This window comes from Triticum aestivum, chromosome 2A (assembly GCF_018294505.1).
Source record: "Triticum aestivum cultivar Chinese Spring chromosome 2A, IWGSC CS RefSeq v2.1, whole genome shotgun sequence".
Taxonomy (NCBI): domain Eukaryota; kingdom Viridiplantae; phylum Streptophyta; class Magnoliopsida; order Poales; family Poaceae; genus Triticum; species Triticum aestivum.
This window is the reverse complement of record NC_057797.1, coordinates 739630235-739653403: the sequence shown is the minus strand read 5'-3', so window position 1 is coordinate 739653403 and position 23169 is coordinate 739630235. Positions and strand designations below refer to the sequence as shown.

General features: G+C 45.7%; 1 pseudogene; it reads left to right on the top strand.

Moving 5' to 3' along the window:
- Positions 1 to 5596: 5596 nt before the first annotated feature.
- On the top strand, positions 5597 to 10383 carry LOC123191961 (probable inactive receptor kinase RLK902; annotated as a pseudogene).
- Positions 10384 to 23169: the final 12786 nt, after the last annotated feature.

Here is a 23169-nt window from a genome sequence, read left to right as displayed (position 1 = left end):
ACGTTATTTGTCGCGGTCATAACGAAAATGCGCTTTGGGCCGAGCTACCTGGAGGCCGTTATCACATCCGTTGGTACTTGTCGTGATCAGCGTTGAGCGGGTATGCAGCTACCGTATTTTCAGTCGAGTCTGTTGCACAATGCCCGTATTTGCGGGCAAATAAACAGCGCCAGCTCATGTACACAGTCGGCGCAGCAGTGCGGGCACACATGTACTTTCATGATATAGACCCACGCGTACAACTGCGGCGTGTGTCAAAGCAGATGCTTGAGTTGCTGAGTGCGATAACAAGGAAAGTTGCTGGACTGCTGATGACATGCATGCTGGATTGCTGGTGCTAGTAGCGACGTGATGCTCTTGGACAGCTAGTGTGATGATACGAAGCACACAAACGGGTTTTGGTGCAAATCTCTGAACAACATAACACGGTGCTTCATAAAATGTTTAGAATTCCAAAACATTCATGCTTATGTACACATTTCATAAAAATGTTTGCCTTTTCAAAGAATGTTGACAATTATAAAAAATGTTCGTGTTTTCAAAATTGCTCATGTTTTTAAAACAATTATAATTTTCAAAATAATATTATCATCTTATGTGATCACAATTTAAAAAAATTATTGCATTTTGAGGAAAAAATTGGAATTTCAAAAAGTGTTCAAAATACTAAAAACCATATTTTCCAAAATTGTTTGAAATTTCAAAAGAAATCATGTTTTCATAGAATATTCATTTTTTAAAAAGAAGTCCACTTCTTTCAAAAAATGTTATAAAAAATTATTCCTTTTTAAATAAGTTTTTCATGGTTTTTTCAGTAAAATGGAATGGAAACATAAAGGCGCTAGAACCGTCCTCCCAACAGTAGGCATGCTCGATAGATGGGCCGACTGGTCGAGTTGGGGCACTCTACGCAAAACTGCGCCAATTCGACATAGAGAGCGTCGCATTATAATGCCCACTGATCCAGTCGTAGAAATAACACTTTGCAAGACGAAAACTAATACATGAAGGGATTAACCAAAGTCCACTGCCAACACATATGTTCATTACTCACTTTATATCATAACTACGTGAAGTTCACACGTCGAGTGGAAACGAGGTGAGACCGACAGCCCAAACATCGCAGATAAAGAGATGGATTCAGCCTCCAGCGGGGCAAGCCAATATCATCGATATCTCATGGAGTAGGCACAACAACAGTTTGCAGAGACCATCTGGGTGTCTACCTGGGATATTCGGCTTTTATCATCAGGGGTATGGTGGATCCGACAAGTTTAGAGGCGATTGCATGTCGTGAGGCATTGTCTTTGGCCGAGGACTTGGGGCTTCAAAATCTCTCTATTACGTCCGACTGTGAGATGATAGTGAAGCACATAAGAGAAGATAGTGAAGCACATAAGAGAATCATCAGGAGGAAACTACGGTAGTGTGATCAAAGAGATTAGCTCTTGGAGAAACATCTTTACTTCTTATACTCCCTCCGGTCCTTTTTTACTTAGCATATAAGAATTATCTGAAGTCAAACTTTGTAAAGTTTGACCATATCTTTCCTACTTATAAAGGTTGGAGTTGGCGATAAGTTCACATGTGGGACCATCAACCTTAAACAAGAAACAAATGCACCAATACCCAGATGTGAGACCAACTACCTTCATCAATAAAGAAAAGCACCTCTACCATGTGTGAGACAGACAACATTTACCAATAAACAAATGCAGTGCTACCCACATGGGGCCAACAACCTTCCAAAACATAAATAAATATACCCTACTCATATGTTGGTCCTACCACAAATAAACAACTACATTATTGCTTTTATGTGAGATCAACACTTAAAAAAGAACACATAATAAATGTAGAAATGCAACTTCAACTCAAAATAATGCTTTAGTTTTTAGTTTCTTCCTAACCAATTTCTCTCAGTTCTAGTATATCATAGAATTACGGGAGTGAACAAATTGCAATTCCAAAGTGAAGATAGCCATTGTCCTATGTTTCAACATTCAAAATATTGTGATCGCTTAAGATTCGCCAATAGCTGCCATATGAGTTTTCCTAGTATTTTTGTTCTTTTTTAATAAACTGCGTACAAAGGCGACATGAGAGAATATTTTGATGACTTCCTAAGCGAGTGACTGAACTTCTCGTATCGTAGCAACCCACGGACATTGTGCTAGTTTATATGAAAATATCAACACCTACACTACTAAAGTTATATAACATGAAAATTAAATTCATGACACATCTAATGATATTGATTTCGTATTGTGAATGTTAATATTTTTCAACAAAGTTGGTCAACATTTGTGAAGTTTGACTTCAGACAAGTCTTATGTGCAGAGTAAAAAGGGTCGGAGGGAGTATTTTTACTTACGAGTCCACGAGCTCGAACTATGAGTCTCATAACCTAGCTAAGTATGCACTTTATTTGAATCAGGGATGCCATCTTTGGATGGATCATCCACATGATCCCAATGTAATACCTATATCTATTCCACTTGATGAATAAAACTTGGTAGGTTTTCCTAAAAAAAGGAAAAAAGAATTTGCACTCTGCATTAAATTTTGATGGGCGTTTAAACACCTCCCTCATGTCCATCCGTCGGTGACTAAACCGTAGTGAAGACAAAAAACACCACCAAGCATCGTGCTCTTTCGTGATAGCAACATCAAGCAAAGGCGGAGACAAACAATGTCAACACTACCTGCCGTGAGGCGAAACCGCTAGAGTAGCCCCGCAGGCCGACAAGCACAGCAACACTGTCGCACTGAAAGATGCATAGGCAGAGTTTCTCGATGGAGTCGGTAGATGAAGCAGATCAGATGTGTCCCTCAATGGAGAACCAGGCCAGAAGACGTTATTTGTCGCGGTCATAACGAAAATGCGCTTTGGGCCGAGCTACCTGGAGGCCGTTATCGCATCCGTTGGTACTTGTCGTGATCAGCGTTGAGCGGGTATGCAGCTACCGTATTTTCAGTCGAGTCTGTTGCACAATGCCCGTATTTGCGGGCAAATAAACAGCGCCAGCTCATGTACACAGTCGGCGCAGCAGTGCGGGCACACATGTACTTTCATGATATAGACCCACACGTACAACTGCGGCGTGTGTCAAAGCAGATGCTTGAGTTGCTGAGCGCGATAACAAGGAAAGGTTGCTGGACTGCTGATGACATGCATGCTGGATTGCTGGTGCTAGTAGCGACGTGATGTTCTTGGACAGCTAGTGTGATGATACGAAGCACACAAACGGGTTTTGGTGCAAATCTCTGAACAACATAACACGGTGCTTCATAAAAACAAAATAAAATAAATTCAATGAGTTAGCTGATGCATGTAATTGATTTATAAAAAGTATATAATTGGATAGCATTCGGTAGGGCAGTATTCCTTTCTACATGTTTTTTCTTTCAAAAATGTCATCATAATATACTAGAGTGCATCTTATTTGCGCTGATTAAGAAACACTCGGTATTAAGTGTGGTTGGCTTTTTTTCTGATAAAGGGTGGTCTTTACTGATTCATAATGCAACATTAAGGGAATACCTGCACAATGAACACGAACACACACACACACACGCACACGCACACGCACGCACGCACACACAATCCTGCTGGCAGATAGCAAAGTTATACAAGACCAAAGCTATGCTTGGGATGAAGAAAAAAAATGAAGCGATCAAAACACAAGGAAGTGTGGCTGGCTTAAGAACTGAAGCGTACTGATAGTCATACGGACTGCAACCTTTGGTAAACAAAAGAGGTAAAAAACATCATTCCGTATGCGTGATTTATCTTGTGTCTCGCTAGTATCCGGTAATTTGTTTTTTTTTTTTGCTATGAGAGTTCCTTGGTGTTTTAATCTTTGGAAAACACCGATTAGTACACTCAAAATGGCATGGTGTTGACATGGGAGGCAGTGATGCTATGACATCGAAGAACATAACGAGGATGCATCGTTCAATTGCTAAGGGAATTCTTACTAGGGGACGACTATTTTTCAAATAAATCGCTGATATAAAAGTCAAACAATTTGAAGGCATTTTTTAACCGATCGAACAAACAAAAAAGGTGATCCAAAAATAATGGGGGAAAGTGTGTACATGATGATTGCGAAAAAAAATGAGGGCAAAGGTTATTCATGACGAGAACAATTTGAATTATCCATAATTCAGCTAGTTTTTTTAACCCATCAAACCAAAAAAATGATGATCTGGAGAGGTTCATGAATCTAATATCTCTTGATCCAGAATATCAAATAGGACGAACGAACGGACCTCCACAAACATATTTGCATCAATGGCATCAAACAACAGTGTGCATGAAGAAAGTTTCATCGATGGTGCAGGTTTGTTTATTCGCCGGAGAGGGAGGGAGGGTAGTAATGATGCCTAGATGCTGTTCGTGTGCCTGGCACGGCACCTTTGAACATGACATGCATGCATAACGCTGTGTACCCGTGGCCCATGTACAATCGCAGCACCGCAGCCCATGGCACCATTGTATTGGAATTGAATACTCGGCGTATATCCACGAGAAAACAGATCAGCACACATCACAACACTATCCTAGATGGCACAGATTTCGGCCTCCAGATAGCTCGGCCACCAAAACGCCACACTTCAGTCATAATCATTATATTGGTTTGTTTATATAGTAAGTACATTGTACATGTTCAGTTACAAGTCACACTTTGATCTTCCAAAATCTTGTTTGAACAGCCGATCGTTTACTGCGCCGAGGTTGGCTAAACTGCAATTTATACCCCCTCTGCAAGCAAGTGCAAGATCTGTGGGTCACCTCCTATTCCAATGTACGTTCACTATCCGGATTTGGACCAAAATTTGCACTTGGCTTGGCATCCTTGACTCCTCGCCAATGATTTGGCGTCATGAAGACTCAGTTAGAGATTGATGGATTAAGGCGGTTAATGAGGTGACCGCAGGAAGGCTATCGCCTCCCTGATGTTGCTTGTCTCATGGAAAATTTGGAAGGAGCGTAAAACAAGAATTTTTCAAAAATGTCCTCGCCCGACCTCCATTGTTATCGCAAAAATCAAAGAGGAGGCCCATCTTTGAACTTGGCGGGAGCCATGCAGCTTAGTATTGTTATGTCACGAGAATACTTTTTTTTTGCCGCCTCGCGGCTTATGTCTAAACCTTCTTCTTAATCAATGAAAATTGTCAAGTCTTTTACCTTGTTTTTTAAAAAAGAACGTGAATAATCAAGAGTGAGGTCTCTCGACCTTCTACATTCTAGCACCAAGCTATAATTGCTAAGCACTACAACTCATGATGCTAGACAACACTAACTCATCAAAGTTAACTAGCCATGAGCCAATGAAGCCGCTCGCATAATGGTGTCCTCATCGGACGAAGCTGACATGCGCGCCATCGTCGCATACACAAGGGCTGAAATATGGTAGCGGAGTGCTGCGTATCGAGCTGGCGGGGGTGGTGGATGTTGGCAGCGGCAAAGCCATCTTGCCCACCTGGTTACCAATGCGCGAGCAAAGGAAGGGATACGATGCTATGACTTGGGCATGGTGAGCTATAGGCGAAAGCTTTGCGCCGACCTTGATCGATGCCGACGACCACGATGGCCTCGACCGTCGTTCACCTTCTTGGAGGCGTCCTTGCGGAGCCCCTTCACCTCCTCTGCTATTTGAATGTCGAGCTCTGCGGGTGAAAACCTAGGTTCCGGCCAAATAGGACTAGTGATATATTTGTGTGCGTCTATACCTCGCTCTTAGAAGTGTTGGGCCAACATTCGGGTGCGGCCCATTATTAAGTATTTTTATGTTTTTAAATATATAAAATAAATATTTATCCCACTAGTTTATATATAACTAATTTAATAGTAAAATAAGTATAAAAATTAAGTGTTATTAAAAAATATGCTCATATAAAAAGAATAAAATCATGTACTTCTAAGAGAACATTTCCTGTATTTTAAAGTTTTCATGTATTTAAGAAAATATTCGTATATTTTAAAAAGTTATTTACAATTTTTTTAAATGTTCATAAATTTTTTAAAAGTGTTCACATATTAAAAAATATATCCATGTCGTTAAAGAAGAAGTTATGTGTTTTTTAATTGCCCGCTTAATTTTAAAATATTTCATGTACTTTTGTAGAATGTTAAATAATTAAAAGTATTATTATTTTTAAATGTTCACGTAATTTTAAAGTGTTTTCACATTCTAAAAAAATATGAATATTCATGTTACTTAAAATAGTGTTCTCACATTTAAAAAGTAATTTATAGAAAGGCTTCCACCCATTTAAATATATTCATGCATTTTTCAAAAAATAGTTGTATTTTGATTAAAAGGAAAATAAAAACAGGATAGTGAAAAAAGATATAGACAAAAAAAGGAAAAAGAAAAAAGAAAAAAAAACAAGGTAATGGACAAAGATACTAAAACCAGGAAAAATCCAACTCCCGGAGTAAAACCATGCAACACCACACACAATATCACGAGTGAAAAAGAAAAACACTAGGGAAACCCAGCCCAGACCCTGCAGACGACCAGGTCTTATATTTCACACGAGGAGATAGAGACATAGCGCATGTTGGTACTATCTAATGTTATGTTTTTGTACGTTTGCAATCATGGGATCGGGACGCTCTTACATAATAAGTAGAAAGTTTGGCATGATAATCTTTATCTAATTCGGCAGCAGTTGTTAAGTAACCCCAACAACCACGGATAGGGCTACCTCATTCATGTTTCGAAAGTTGACCATCAACGATGGCGATCTCTTCTTTTTTCTAGTTCCATCCCATGGCGATCTGTGCGACCACTAACAAAAGAAGGCTCAGCTGATTGTGTCATGTTACGGCGTCAACTCTAAAGTGGTATGTTTGGCTCTACCACACCCATCTCTGTCTTGTTTTTTTCCCGAGATATTATCAATTTGGATTTAAACTCTTCACTTTGTTTGGTTGATCCCAACCTTTTTCTTCATGCTCAATCCAAAAAATTGCTTCATTTTCTCTGCAAGGAAGCAATTATGTAGAGTTAGTGAATTACCCAGATATGAAGCTGTTATTCAAAATTCACAGCAAAACTTACAATAAATATTAATTCAGTGTTGCACACCTACGTTGTACTTCCTCTAGCGATGCAGTCCATGAACACAAATGATTCTCTGCAGTGTTGTGAAAACATCTGAAACAGTAAAATAGATAAATAGATTGGTCATCTTCAACAGCTAGGGCCTCTATAAACAACATCCATATATGTTTCCCAATGGGCATCTGAAATCCCTACTAATTAATTGATGATTAATCCAATGAAATTAAGCACTCTTACGTACTTTATTTATTTGTTTCCTCATTTATATGATGGGTTAAATTTGACGAACACTAGCAGAATTTTTTTCTAGGTCAAACTGTCTTCCAACATTGAATAAGTTCCCTGCTACTTTCAAAGATGGCAGAAAATATAGTAACACAATGCATCCGGGAAGAGCATAGATCGAAATGGACTGCACGTAGCAATCATAATATAAAATATTTTACAGAAGATGAGATACGAAGATTTACCAACAACTATGAAACTGTACTCGGTAAAGGTGGCTTTGGAGAAGTTTATAAAGGAGTCCTTGAGGACAAAAGTATGGTTGCAGTCAAGAAGTTTATCTACAATGCAAAAGAAAGTTTTGACAAAGAGTTGATCGTCCACCGTGAGATCAATCACAAGAATGTAGTCAGATTAGTCGGCTACTGTGTAGATGAAAATGCCCTTATGGTGGTCACGGAGTATATTTCCAAAGGAAATCTAAGTGACTTCCTTCACAAGGATAGCATTCCCATCACTTTGGATACACGGCTAAGAATTGCCATTGATTGTGCAGAAGCATTGGCCTATATGCATTCACAAATGTATACTCAGGTCATTCATGGTGATATCAAGCCTGATAATATACTTCTGGATGATGGACTCAGAGCAGAAATATCAGACTTTGGAATATCAAGACTAGTCAACACTGAAAATACTCTATATACTCTAAATAATATAGGAAGTATCGGCTACATGGACCCTCTGTTTGCTCAGAATGGTCGCCTCACAGCAAAGAGTGATGTTTATAGTTTTGGAATTGTACTCCTGGAACTGATCACTAGAAAGCAGTGGCGGAGCTAGACAAAAATGCTTGGGGGGGCCGAAAGACAAAAATCCATGATGAGCAACTGTTGTTGAGAGAAAATTTATAATAAGTGTAGTTAGTTCTCGGTTGACTGAGACTTAACCAAGCCTCAGTCGAATGATATAGTATATAAAAAGAAAAAGAAAGAAGCTGAAGAAAAGAATGCACAATTCTCTATACAAGATCTAAGGGATATAGTATCGACTGAGACATAACGAAGTCTTAGTCCACGGAGACTTAGTAAAACTGATTTATAATGTGTACAGTCCAATAGTGCAGTCAACGGCTGACCAACTGCCACTTAGAGAAAAAATTGTAGTGCCATCACCAAAAACTTCCCAATTAGTTAGATCAAACCATACAAGAAAAAAAAACCCAGTTTGACTCATTGTATATCAGTGTTGATGTACAGGCAACGCTCTTCAGATTTAGGCTGTGCGTCACGGCGGGGGCAGCTGGTTGAGATGAACCACACCATATTGTAACACTGAACGAGTCATCCGCTGCCTAAATACTTCAGCTAGTCATGTGCTGCCGCTGATCTATCCATGCACGAACGTGCCCTACATTTAGGCTCTCTCTCTCTCTCTCTCTCTCTCTATATATATATATATATATATATATATATATATATATATATATATATATATATATATAGACACACACACACATGAGCTGAGAAGCACGTGCCTGAAGATGGGTTAGTTCGTTGCTGCACTGTACGTGAAGATGGATTAAGCCGCGTGAAGATGGATTGAGCCGAGCTGCAGCCAGCAGGGGCCACTGCTACCTAGTAATGAAATAAAATCGTTTGGGCTGGGGGGGGGGGGGGGGGGGGGGGGGCACGGCCCCCTCAGGTCATAACATAGCTCCGCCGTTGCTAGAAAGAAAGCAAGACCAGAGGATGGGGAGATTGGCTTGGTTGAAAATTTTAAGTCTCTTTCAAAACGCTTTAGGATGGTGAGGGGGATATTTGATCCTGAAATCCAACATCAAGTGATATGAAGACTATCGAAGGGATTGCTAAGTTGGCAGGTAAATGCTTGAAGCTGGAGCTTGACAAACGTCCTGAGATGTTAGAAGTTGCAGAGCTTCTTCGCAAACTTAGAAAAGCTCCTCGTCAGGTACAAGGAAGACTAGCTCTGTTTTCTCGGGGAAAGAAAAATAAATTAGCTCCAGCCAAAACACCACCAATTGAAAGCAGCAGCAGTACCCGAAACGTGGGAACTTATATTGATAGGTTGACATTGAGAGGCCAATTGTTCGAGCTGGATGACCTGCTTCGACGATCGGCTGAAGTTCTAGGCGAGGGTACAGTTGGGACAACATACAAAACGACGCTTGATGGTGGTTATGAGATGGTATTCAAGAGGCTGAGGGATGTGGACTTGCCGAAGGTGGAGTTTGAGCAGCATGTGAGGATGATTGGCGCCATCCAGAACAAGCACATTGTGCCACTGCGGTGGTATTACTACAACACGGATGAGAAGATGCTAGTGTATGATATGATCCCCATGGGTAGCCTAGCAAAAGTACTCCATGGTAATGTATATACTTTACAGTGCTATCGTATGTTTGCCTTTACAATTTCCAAAGTGTTTGATGCATCGCTAACTCATGATGTGTGAACCTACTAGGTTATCGAATCCCCGGCACGACTCCGCTGGACTGGGAGCAGCGGTCGGCCATCTCACTCGCTGCTGCACGTGGTGTGGCGGCTATCCACTTAGTTGGACCATCGAGCTGCCATGGCAACATCAAGTCTTCCAATATCCTGCTCACCGGCACCCACAATGCATGTGTGTCGGAGCACGGCCTGATGCCACTTGGTGTGTATTCCAATGCCTCCGGCTACAGCGCGCCTGAGATCTCCGGCAATAGGTCAGTCTCCCAGAAAGCTGACGTGTACAGCTTTGGCATCCTACTGCTGGAGCTTCTCACTCGCAAGGATCCAGCAAAGAGCACACAAAATGAGGAGGGGTTAGATTTGGCACAATGGGCATGGTCTATTGTATGCGAGCAGTGGACGATGGAGGTCTTCGACGTGGAGCTCAGCCCCTAGGACGGGAGCAGAAGGCCGGGGAAGAGGAGAGCATGGTGCAACTTCTGCAGCTCGCCATAAACTGTTGCAGTCAATTTGCTGACTCGAGGCCTACGATGTTCGATGTTGTGCAGAAGATTGAGGCAATCCACAAAGTCCTGACTCCTGACCAAGAAACTTGCACATCATAGTGAGTGAAAGTTTTGCATTCACATGTCATATATTTTTGGGACCCCCCTTCAGCTGGTTCTGGCCAAGAACTGCTATCTTGAAAAAGAATGTTTTCATTGCAAGTTTGTAACGGATCACCCGCCCTACATGTTATTGGAATATAAACTCTGCAAGTCTAAGCTGCAATGTTTAGATATACGATTTCCCCCCCTAAGTTATCGCCAGGGAAGAAACAGTAATGAAGAAGATGCAATCATGTTTGGTTTAGACTCATGTAATATGTTTCAGGAGAAGGGACTGTCCCGTTCCTCTGCATGTTCAATTCTGCAATTACGACAGAAGTACGCATTGATTTGTTTCATTCAACAGAAATAAGCATCAATTCTACAGATTACAGATGAATAGAGCACATCAAGCCAAGAATTAGAATGTTCAGTACCTTGGTCGAGCTGTCGAGCAGGAGCAGCGTCAACCGGCCACCTCACCGAACGAAGTCCACGCACTCTCTGCCAGCCCTCTCTCCTCCGCCTCCGTGCCTCGTGTATCAGCTCCACCGAGGCCGGCATGGAAGAGGTTGCCAGGCGCTGCCGCGCTGGAGCAGAAGGTGCAGGTGGTGCGGGGACGGAGTCAGGGAGACGCCGCATCGGCGCCAGTCGCTGGAGGTGGGGGAGCTTGCTGGCAAGGTGGGCGCGGCAGGTCCGAAGTGGAGCCGGGAGCAGTCGGAGCTCGGAAGGAGGGATCGGGATTCAGGTATTCAGCGGCGGCGTGCGGCGGCTTCGAGCTCGAGACAGGGTGTTACGCTCCCCTTAGGTACCTTAACTCAATCACTAGCTTAATACAGAGGAATTGGAAGGTTTCGATCTAGAGTTCTTGGATACAGGAGGGAAAAGGGATCGGGAGAGAGAGAGCCGCCGCCAGTGTCTCGTTTCTACATGCCTTTCTCCAGTTCGGCGCTTGCTCAAGTAGTTAGATCGTCCACTCTGGACCGGTGTAGCGCTTGTTGGGCTCGTGGGCTCTCCGGATCCGTTGCTGCACTCCATCGCCTTGACGGGCCGCTGTGGCAGTGGTAGTAGGTTGGTCCGTAACATTCCCCCCTTCTTGAGAATCAGCTTGTCCCCAAGCTGGAGCGGCTGGGTAATGGTGTTGGAGCTCCTCGCGATCTTCCCAAGTCGCCACAGAAGCCGGCTGCCCCGTCCAGCGAATGAGTACTTGAGGAACCAGAGCCGTACCGCGACGGTGAAGGCGAGTGTCGAGGATCTCCACGGGTTCGGGGTTGGGCGCTGCCTCCGCTGGCAGCTCGTCTAGGGCTTGTTCCGCCGACGGCAAGGCCCGGCGCAGCTGGGACACGTGAAAGACAGGGTGGATGCTGCATGAGGCGGGAAGCTGAAGCTTGTAGGCGACTTGGCCGACTTGTTGCACCACCTGAAAAGGACCAAAATACCGGAAGGACAGTTTTTGGTTAGCTCTCGTAGCTAGCGACCGTTGAATGTATGGTTGAATCTTCAGGAACACCCAGTCTTTCACTGCGAACACGCGGACTGATCTCTTCTTGTCTGCGGACTCCTTCATTTGCTGACGAGCACGAAGCAGGTGTTGCCGGAGCAAGGCCTCCATTTGCGCCCGGTCTTGCAGCCAATCGTCCAGGTCCGGCACCGCGCACGACATGGGGTCGATGATGCCAAAATGCCGTGGCGCATGCCCATACAAGGCTTCAAATGGGGATGTTCCAAGGGCAGAGTGAGGAGAAGTATTGTACCAGAACTCGGCGAGGGCCAGCCAATGGGACCACTTGGTCGGGCAAGCATGGACGAAACATCTCAAATAGGTCTCCAGGCATTGATTGACTCGCTCGGACTGCCCATCTGTCTGCAGGTGTCGTGCCGTGCTCATGCGGAGTTCGGTGTGAGTCAGTCAGAACAGCTCTTTCCACATAGTGCTGGTGAAGATGGGGTAGCGGTCTGAAACAATTGCTGTTGGCAGTCCATGGAGTTTGTAGATGTTGTTGACAAACACCTGAGCCACTTGAAATGCCGTGAAGGGATGCGACAAGGGAATGAAATGGGCATACCGGGAAAACTTGTCCACCACCACCAATACACTGTTGTATCTTGCTGATTGCGGTAACCCTTCCACGAAATCCATGGTGATAACTTCCCAAGCCTGTTTGGGCACCTGCAGTGGTTCTAGGAGGCCAGGATACCGGACCCGTTCTGGCTTAGCTTGTTTGCAAGTCTGGCATTCCTCAACAAATAGTCACACGTGTTGCTTCATCCCAGGCCAAGTAAACAGCCGTCTCACTCTGTGATAGGTGACGTTGAAACCTGAATGTCCACCAATGGCACTTGCATGTAATGCAGACAACACCTGTTTCTGAAGTTGTACATTGTTGCCGAGCCAAACTCGTCCGTGCTGCTTAATGATTCCAGAGTCCAATGTGAATCCATCCGTGTTGGCTGTTCCTGTGGCCAGTCGTGTTAGCCATTTGCGCGCTATAGGATCGTCCTTATACCCTTGCTGAACTGACTCCAACCATGCCGGCACTGCTACTGTGATCGACGCAAGGTCTCCTTGAGCTGGTCCGGGACGCCTGGATAGTGCATCAGCCACCCGGTTGTCCATGCCGCGTTTGTAGACAATTCTGTAACGCAGACCAAGCAGTTTTGACATGATCTTCTGCTGCCACGGGGTTGCCAACCGTTGGTCCTCAAGGTGGACCAAGCTGCGCTGATCCGTATGAATGAGGAACTCATCACTCTGCAAGTATTGGCGCCAATGCTCCACCGCTAACAGGATTGCCAGTCCCTCCTCCTCGTAGGTGGACAGGGCACTGTTGCGCGGGCCTAAAGCCTTGCTCAGAAATGCCACTGGATGCTTGCCTTGTTTGAGGACTGCCCCAATCCCCTTGTCCGAAGCATCTGTTTCCAATTCAAACTGAACCGTGAAATCTGGCAATGCCAAAACTGGTGCAGTGATCAGCGCCTTTTTAAGCTCCTGGAAGGCTGCTTCCTCCAATGATGTCCAGCGGAACACGGTGTTCTTAAGCAGGTCTGTCAAGGGAGGACTGATGATGCCAAAGTTCTTCACAAACTTGCGGTAGTAACCCGCGAGGCCAAGGAAACCGCGCACTTCCTTGACAGTGGAGGGTGTTGGCCATTTCTCGACGGCAGCAATGTTCTTGTTGTCGGTGCGCACCCCCTCCCCACTGATCTCATGCCCCAAGTATAGCAAGCTCGGGCTGGCAAACGTGCATTTGCTCTTCTTGACTTTTAACTGATACTCGTTCAATAGCTGGAACACTTGTCGCAGCTTATCCCGGTGTTGCTCTAGTGTGGCACTGTGCACCAGGATGTCGTCGATAAAAACCAGCACCCCCTTGCGATTAACTAGAGCTAGCACAATATACATCCCCCCTGGAAGGTAGCAGGTCCACCTGTTAGGCCATACGCTAGCACCTTGAACTCAAAATGCCCATGGTGGGTCTTGAAAGCGGTCTTGTACTCGTCCTCGGGTTACGTATTTGATGGTACCCGGCTCGGAGATCTGAGCTAGTGAACCACCTGGACCCCGCAAGTTCATCCAGAAGCTCGTCGGTGACCGGGAATGGAAAACGGTTCTTGACTGTTATGGCATTGAGCTGGCGGTAGTCTACACAGAAACGCCAAGACAAATCCTTCTTCTGGACTAGCAGTACTGGCGACGCAAACGGGCTGGAGCTGGGCGCAATAATCCCCTGAGCAAGCATGTCCGCTACCTGCTTCTCAATCTCGTCTTTTTGAGCTGGACTGTAGCGATATGGGCGGACATTGACCGACTTTGCTCCCGGAAGCAGAGGGATGGTATGATCGAACGAACGCTGCGGTGGTAGCCCCTTCGGCTCTGCGAACAGGTGCTCAAACTCGCTGATCAGTGACTCAATCTCCGCAGGCACCGGCACTTCTATCAAGCTTTGCTCCCCTTGCATAGTGGCACAAAGCTGAACCATGTGCACGACCCCAGCGCAATGCAGCAACTCAGCTAGTTCCTCGCCGGAAAGGGATTTGCATTGGCTAACATCTGCCTTCGCCCCTTGGAGGTGGATGGTGGAGCCTTGGTACTCAAAATCCATCGTCTTCTCCAGCCAGTGCACTTTCATGGGGCTGTGCTGTGCTAGCCAGTCGATGCCAAGAATGACGTCATAGCACCCCAACGGAAGTACCTTAAGGGTGGTGTCGAAGGTGACTCCATGGGTCTGCCATTGGCACTTCGGCAGTTCTTGATCACAGCGCATGACACCACCATTGGCCACCCGCACTGCCAATGGGTGCTTGGCCTTGACCACACCTTGCAGCCGAGCGGCGAGGGATTCGCAGATGAAGCTGTGGGAGGAGCCCGAGTCGACGAGCATCAACACCTCCTGGCCTTGGACCCAGCCGTGGAGGTGCATGGTGGTGTTGGATTCCCCTCCGTCGAGAGCCTCCTTGGAAAGGACGCAGCAATCTACCCCTTGCTCGCTTGCCGCCTCGTCTTGGTTCAGGTCGTTGGAGTCACTTGGCTCGCTGTGCATCATCGCCAGCAGTTCTTCCACCACGTGCAGCTGCACGGTCGGTCCACAGCGATTGTCGCGCCCCCAGCGCTCGCCGCAGGTGAAACAGAGTCCCCGCGCGCGCCGATATGCGCGGAGAGCTGCGATCTTATCCTCCGCAGGTTGCAAGTGCGCCGCCTCCTGTGCGCGACGGTCTGTGCTGCGCCCCTCCACGGGCACTGCAGGCTTGGTTGGAGCGAAAACCGGCGGTGGAGGCAAGGGCAGGGCCGTGCGCGGCACCGCTCGAGACAATACCGGTGTTGAGTACCGGCGATCGTCCTTCTTGTCCTCTCTGCGCATAGCTTCGAGCACCTCCTCCTGTAAACAGGCAAGATCGACAGCAGTATCGAGCGTTTTTGGTCGATGTAAAACTACTGCAACTCTAATATCTTTTTTCCACCCATCAATAAAGTGTGTAATGAAATACGATGGCTCCCATGATTCATGGTGTGCCACCAAATTGTGCATGAACTGCATGAACTTCTCTGCATATTCAGTCACCGAACCGCTCTGCTGCAGACGATTGAATTGTCGCAACAGGGACTGGAATTCCTCTCTCCCAAACTATGCACACACTGCTTCTGCAAACATACCCCAGTCTGTATATATTAGGTGCGCCTTGGTGGATTGCAACCAAGACAGTGCCCCATCGATGAAATACATCGCGGCGCAGCTCACCCAAGTGTCAGGACTAAGCGTACAAACTCTGAAATACGCCTCACATTTCAAACGCCAAGCTCGTGGCCCATCTCCATCGATCAGAGGTAAATCAAAACATGGGGGAGGTGGAAATCGGGCGAATCCGAATTGACGCTCTCCCATAAACGAACTCTCTGCAGCAAAAGGGTGGAAATCGGCCATACCCGTGACCGGAGGTGCCCACGGGGTCCGTTCCCCCGGCGACAGCCCCCGGTGATCTTGCGTCCTGCCGTGGCCAGCGGGCCCGTGGCCGTCGCCACCGCGAGGCAAGAGGCGCTCGCTGAGTTGAGGAAGACGTGCGTCCGCGATCGGAGCAGGCTTGAGTGGCGGTATTGCCGTCAACGGAAGCAGTGGAGGCAGATCCATGAGACGAATTGGCTGCGCCAACTCCGTAGCTGTCGTAGATGCCGGATCAGGCACCGGCGCGGTCTCTGGCCGCACCTCCTTAAGTTCCTGTCGCAGCTCGCCCACCTCCAAGCGCAGGTCCTCCACCGAGCGCTCGACGGCCGGTCGCCACCCCTGGAGCTCGAGGACGATGGGATGGATCTCGCCGATCTGGGCAGATATGCCGCTGATCGCTGCTGTCAGATCGGCCAGGGCCTTGTTGGTCTCCTCAATGGCTGTGTGCTTGCCGCGGCGAGTTTGGATGGTCGAAGGAAATCGACCGGCCAGGGTTAAGGTGGTGGGGGGAAAAGGCTGCTGATACCAAATGTTACGCTCCCCTTAGGTACCTTAACTCAATCACTAGCTTAATACAGAGGAATTGGAAAGTTTCGATCTAGAGTTCTTGGATACAGGAGGGAAAAGGGGATCGGGAGAGAGAGAGCCGCCGCCAGTGTCTCGTTTCTGCCTGCCTTTCTCCAGTTCGGCGCTTGCTTAAGTAGTTACGTCGTCCACTCTGGGCCGGTGTAGCGCTTGTTGGGCTCGTGGGCTCTCCGGATCCGTTGCTGTACTCCATCGCCTTGACGGGCCGCTGTGGCAGTGGTAGTAGGTTGGTCCGTAACACAAGGCGACCTGGACGACGAGAGAGGCAGACGTGGGCAATGGGCTCGAATGTCTGGGCTTTGTCATGAGTGGGCTTTTGCCAACATATTATATGAAGTACTGCCAACGGAGTTTCCCTAAAAACAAAAAACTCGTCCAACGGAGCTGCAAGTTTGGCCGCAAAACAGCTCGATGAGAAAATCATTAAGCCAACCACAATACTGCACCGCCAAAAAAAATACAGGTACTAATAAACAATGAACTACCTTCTAGGGCCAAAAACAGAGGCGCGCCACGGTGGCCGGCCGTCGCCGCTGCGTCCCGACGAGCTGCCGACGTGCGCCTGTGTCGTGGTTCCGACTTTAACTGAAAAGCCAAAAGTGCATCTACTACCACTATAAAAGAAAGAGAGGACGAAGAACTAAATCATCCTATCCATCGAAACCTGCAATTTGATGGTCTACATCCCTCCAGAATACTAAACGCGTTTTACGCTTTAATTACCCACCATGCCATTACTTAATTAATTACCAATCATTGCCATTGGGTTAACATCGTTCCCCGACCACGTCGCTCCCCTCTGCCCTCTCGCAACCAGCAGTTTTGGCACCGCCCCACCCCTCATCCGCCCTCTTGCTGCAGCCGCACCAGCCAACCGCCTCGACCGCCGCCGGAGAACCTCCGCCCGTGCCTCCCGCGCCACGCACCGCCGCGCCGTCTGCGCCGCCGCGCCGTCCACGCTCAAGGCGCCTGGACTGCCGCGCCGTCCGCGCTCAAGGCGCCTGGACCGCCGCGCCGTCCGCACCGCCGCGCTGTCCGCGCTCAAGGCGCCTGGACCGCTGCGCCGTCCACGCTCCATCCGCCCGGACCGCCGCGCCGCCAGGACACAGCCCGCGCCGACCGGGTCGCCGCGTCCACGCACCGCCAGGACACAGCCCACGCCGGACCTCCACGCTCCAGGTGCTTTGCCCTCACATTCTTACTGCTTGCTGTCACAATTTTTGGGTTTTTGGTTTGATTCTACGCTTCTAAATTCCGCTGGTGTTTCTGCTGCTGTCAGTTCTAGGCATTGTTTCAGCCTGGTCAGATTAATCATATACGTACATGAGCTAAGTAAATTATGGAGAATCGATCTGTTCTTTACTTGGACCATGATTTTGCTTCAGTTGCTTATTTTTGTAGTAGTAGTAGTATACTCCTTTGTGACAATCAAGAATCTACTAACCGTATTGCCAGTATTATATGTATATACTCCATATGGTAGTATATACTCTGATAATTGTTGTATATACCTTATTTGTAAAATAGTATGTATATACTTCTTGCTAACTACTCTGTATTATCATAGTGGGTTAAATAATTTTTGGTCTTCTAACTTTCTAGGATTATTAGCATCTTTGTGGGCCTTTTCAGTTTAAAATAACCTATTGATTTGATCAATAGAACAGATCTCGCTTTTAAAATAGTGGTAGTTTCTCTAAAGTTCTACTTATTTAATTCATTATTTTGGTATCCACATCCAATAGCCTTGCTGTTAATTCAAGCTCTGTTTATATCTTCTTCTAATAAATCAATTTACAGTGTCACAGTTAAAACAGATGCAAATTTATGTATTGCTCTAATTTCAATCCTGCACTTTATCTATGTTGCTTGCTCTGAACTCTGTAGTCCCACATTGCACATGCTGTTCCAATCCTGCACTTTATCTATGTTCAAATCCTGCATGTCTGGATATTGCATTTGCTTCTTCACCTCTTTCTGTACTTTGTTGGTTCTTCTTAACATTTGTGTTTTTCCTATAAGATGACGAAGAGTAATCCAGACAAAGTTCCACGAACAACTACGCATCGTTCCCCATTTACAGACATAACGAACTCGTCTACCATTGAGAACGCAAATGTCACTACTAATAGTCAGCAAGCAAAAAAGAATACATGGTATGCCCGACTGTCTGATGAGAAGAGAGCAGCATTCCTCGAAAAACGTCGTATGTCCCGACAAGAAAAGAAGGCTCAGTCTCTGAATATTATTACTGGTCAACTAACACCTGAGGCACATGCTTCGTTAGGATCCAAGGAATGTACCCCTTTAAGCAACATAACCAACACACACATAAATGGTATGTTCATACTCCGCATATCATAATTATTGAATGACCATTTTCTCATTTTGCTTGTTCGTCTGACTCCTGCCTTATGTCAGATGCAAGATGTACAGGGGACTCCACGGCTACTGTTCGACATTCCGGAGATGCTAATGTCGGGCGAAAAAGGACTGCCAATAATTGGTATGCTCGACTAACAGACGAACAAAGAGCAGAACACTTGCATAAGCTGCGGTTGGCTCGGCTGCAAAAAAAAGCTGTACATGACAGTGTTACGGTCGAAGTGCCTCACAGCTCGTACTCGCAATCTTCACCTGGTAATACCACCTTCAAATACCACTATATTAATGACACATCTTGCTCTGGGTTTATGAGTTTGTCTGCTCTTCTTCAAAACAGGTTCAACCATTACGGTACCAACCTCCGAGAGTACTTGTCTTCCCGTGGCACGACACATATCGACAACTGCAACCGGCGCACCACCTGGTCAGAGCACCACCATTTGTTTTCAGTTCAAACTTGCAATGTCACGTAAATTGTCGACTGAAGCCGGAATGCTTAACATCCCATGTTTTTCTACATCAACTGTAGGTATCACACATTATGGATCGGCACAATCCAGTATCACCCGTGTGGGACACACGCTGGTTGGAGAGCCAAATACAGAGGACAACGATTCTGATGATTGGCTGCATAGGAATCCAACTTATGCACGGAGAGCGAGGTCGGCTGAACACAATGACTTTGTGCCAACGAGTTTTATCTTTAGTCCGTCCATTGAACCACAAGGTATGCTGAAACTTACCAACAATTATTCATCCTATTATATTACAACACAATGTCCTTTGGACATGACATGGAGACTTCTACCTTACCTTATATAGATTCAGCTGCACGCTACGAGAAGGAGCGCATTCGTAAGAGAACGAAATACTCAAAAATGAGCTCGGACCAGAGAGATGCCTTATTATATCGGGTTCGCGAGTACAAGAAAGGAAAGCGGACGACTTGTGCCTCATCCGACCAGAACGACCATGCTGGTAAGACATCTGGATCCATGTGCAATTATTCATCCTGTTATATTACAGCACAATGTCCTTTCGACATGATATGGAGACTTCTACCTTACGTTATATAGATTCAGCTGCACGCTACGAGAAGGAGCGCATTTGTAAGAGAACGAAATACTCAGAAATGAGCACGGACCAGAGAGATGCCTTATTATATCGGGTTCGCGAGTACAAGAAAGGAAAGCGGACGACTTGTGCCGATTCCGACCAAAACAACCATGCTGGTAAGTCATCTGGATCCGTATGCCAGACACCATGCACACCTGCCATACAAAACAACCATATATGTATTTAATTGTCTGATTGAAATGCATAGTATGGTTTGATGGAGATCTTAAACGCATAAGCCACTTGATATTCGCACTGAGAATGCTATTATACATTTGACAACCTTGTCTGCTCTCTTGGGTTGGTTTTCCTATGTCTTCCACGAGTCTGCAACATTGACGATGACTCTGATGTAGCCGGAATTTTTGAGCCAATGAGACCGGATGTTGAAATTGAAGGTGTGTTCTCTTCCCTTCCATGATGGTACCCACATTCATTATATTTAGCTGATTCAATCATTGTGTTCCCATAGAAAACATGGACACCTCCCAGGAGGGAGAGACTGTGTATGATGATGATGATGAGGAGGAGAGTAGGCGCTTCAGCGCACAAGGTTACTTATACCATGAGATTATAATTCATTACTGTTGTGAGTCACTATTCTTTGCGACCCCGGATTTAATTCTTGCTCGTGACTTTCCAGGTAATAACTTCGAATCGTACAGAGTGACAACTGATGGTTCGTATGCTTATGAGACTCATGATCCTTACGACCACGTCTACCACAATCTACCCACCAAGCATCATGTTTTGAAGCTAGTAAAAGACTGTATCCATTGTGGAGCAATTAGGTTCCAGTATGAAGGTCCAGCCTTCTGGCAGAAAAGGTAAGGTCAAGGTATTTATCACAGAGGTTCCTCAAGAACTGCAACGATTGTTTTCAAGTCAGGTAGATGGGGATGCAAAGTACTTTAGGCAGCACATTCGATATTTCAACTCCCACTTCTCCTTCACAAGCCTTGGAGTTACACTGGACAAACGGGTCAACACCGCGGCAAGAACCGGTGTATACACCTTCCGTGCTCATGGTCAGTTGTACCACCGTCTAGACCATCTTCTACCTGGTGATCACGGACCCAGACATTTGCAACTGTACATTTATGATGCAGATGAAGCCTTAGAACATAGGGTGAAACGCTCTCCAGATCTAGATATCAACCTCATACGGAAGATTCTGCGTATACCGGAGAACAACTCATATGTCAAGACTTTTAAGAGCCTTGGTTCAGTTCCAGACCTAGCGGAATATAAAATTACACTCAACAAAAATATAAAATTGGACCAGCGGAGGTACAATGCCCCTACAGCTTCACAGGTGGCTGCAATGTGGGTTGAGGGTACTGACCCCCAACACACTTTTGATAGAAGTGTTATTGTGCATGCAAAAGGGGACCGTCCTTTGTACATCAGAGCCTACTATGGATGCTATGATCCTTTAGCGTACCCATTATTGTACCCGGTTGGGGAGACAGGATGGTAACAAATTTGTTCGTCCAATTTGCACGGTGAGTGTTCTATATCACACATTCATAAAAAATTTGAAGCAAAATTGCATCCTAACATCATGCATTGCTCATGTAGGATGGTTATGAGTTGAGAAAGAATATTTTGATACACTTGCTCGAGTATGATGCAAATGTAGCTGAAGACAATATCCCATATGATGTACGAGAAATTCTCAAGTGCCTCAAGTAGGAAGTTAATAAGAGATGATAAACTGGACTTGATATCTACGCATTGGTAGTCACACTGTAGTATTTTTTATCAAAATTTATTTTTCATCTCCATGGATTTGTTTACTGTATTTGCCATATGTTGTGGCTATTTATTTATAGACATGAATTTTGCGATGCAATATGTTTTGGAGACTGAAAAAATTAAGCTCCGGCACAGCACAGATGCAGTCATTATCTTCTTTTCAATTTTATTATGCTCTTTGGGTTGGTAACAAATATGTGCAAAGGCATGTAGAATATATAGTCTTCCGGCTGTCATAAAACTCTTCGGTCGGTATCCACCGACCCATTGCTGTCAAACCCTACCTATATGGATTTGCATGCTACTTAATAATGCATGTGCAATTCACGTTGTACGGGTCTGGACAAGGAAATGGCCACAAAAATTGACGTGTTTGTCTTCTATCTCTAAATAAAAAAGGCTATATATGCAAAGGCAGGCTTGTTTGTCTTTTCTTGATTTGTAATATTTTCCGGTGCAACCAAACTATCTTTATATGCATGTTATTCTCATATATACTTGGATATTAATCGAGATGTGCATTTGCACGTGCACGCTTACTAGTACTGAACAAACAGAACAGCCCTCGCGCGTCTAAGTTGCTGGTTCAGACATTCTACTGAAACTGAAGAAACAAGGAAGGCAACTAGGCAAGGCACACTGATTTTTCTGCAGCACCAGCCATGAGCTATCAAGACCTACGTACTTCTCAGCGACAAAAGGGAGTGCTAACATCCCGCCGAGCGCAGCTGCATCTCGACCGATCGAGCACGCAGTCATGGAGGAACGACCAAACTGTACAAGGCCATGGTACTTGGCAGCCGCGTCTCGTAATGCATCTATGCCAGATTGCTATGTCCGTGTGTTGATCTACGTAGAAGCGTCCTTTGCATGATTATGTGTGCAGTGTGGAACTTATGTCTCTGCTTTGGCTGATTGCTTTTCAAAAGAAGATAGGGAGGTCAGCAGGAGCGTACTGTCAGCAAGAGCCAGCGATATAAAATGATCATCGACAACCCGTCTTACTTGACAACAAGAGCAACAAGGACGTTGATTATAGTCACATATTGTATAAATTTTGATTTGATGCATATAGAACAAGGCATTATGCAATTCCATAGTGTGTCATTCAAGCAAGATTTGGTATTGAAACCTCACTGGGAGTCCATGGGCCAATTCCATGACATCCAAACAAGTGAAATCGTATTCATGCCCATTACAGTTTCCTCACTAAATTGGTATTGAAACTAATTCAATACGGAGTCCTTCAATACAGACATCCAAACGCAGCGTAAGGCACATCAGGATGTGTCTGTGAAATGCAGGAAATAGGGTCTGTCAGGTCACCCCAGCCGGTGTGCCGGACATGTCGGGCGTATAGTGGCTCAAATTAGATGACCGCGGTTATAGATGCCCCAAGTATAGTTTTATACAACTTGCTTTTTGCTTGAGCGGAAGCGGGGGATAATAATGTGGAAATCGCGCCTGCGCACGCGTAGGAGACAGGAACATGGGGGCTCGACGGTGAAAGATTGAAGGGTTG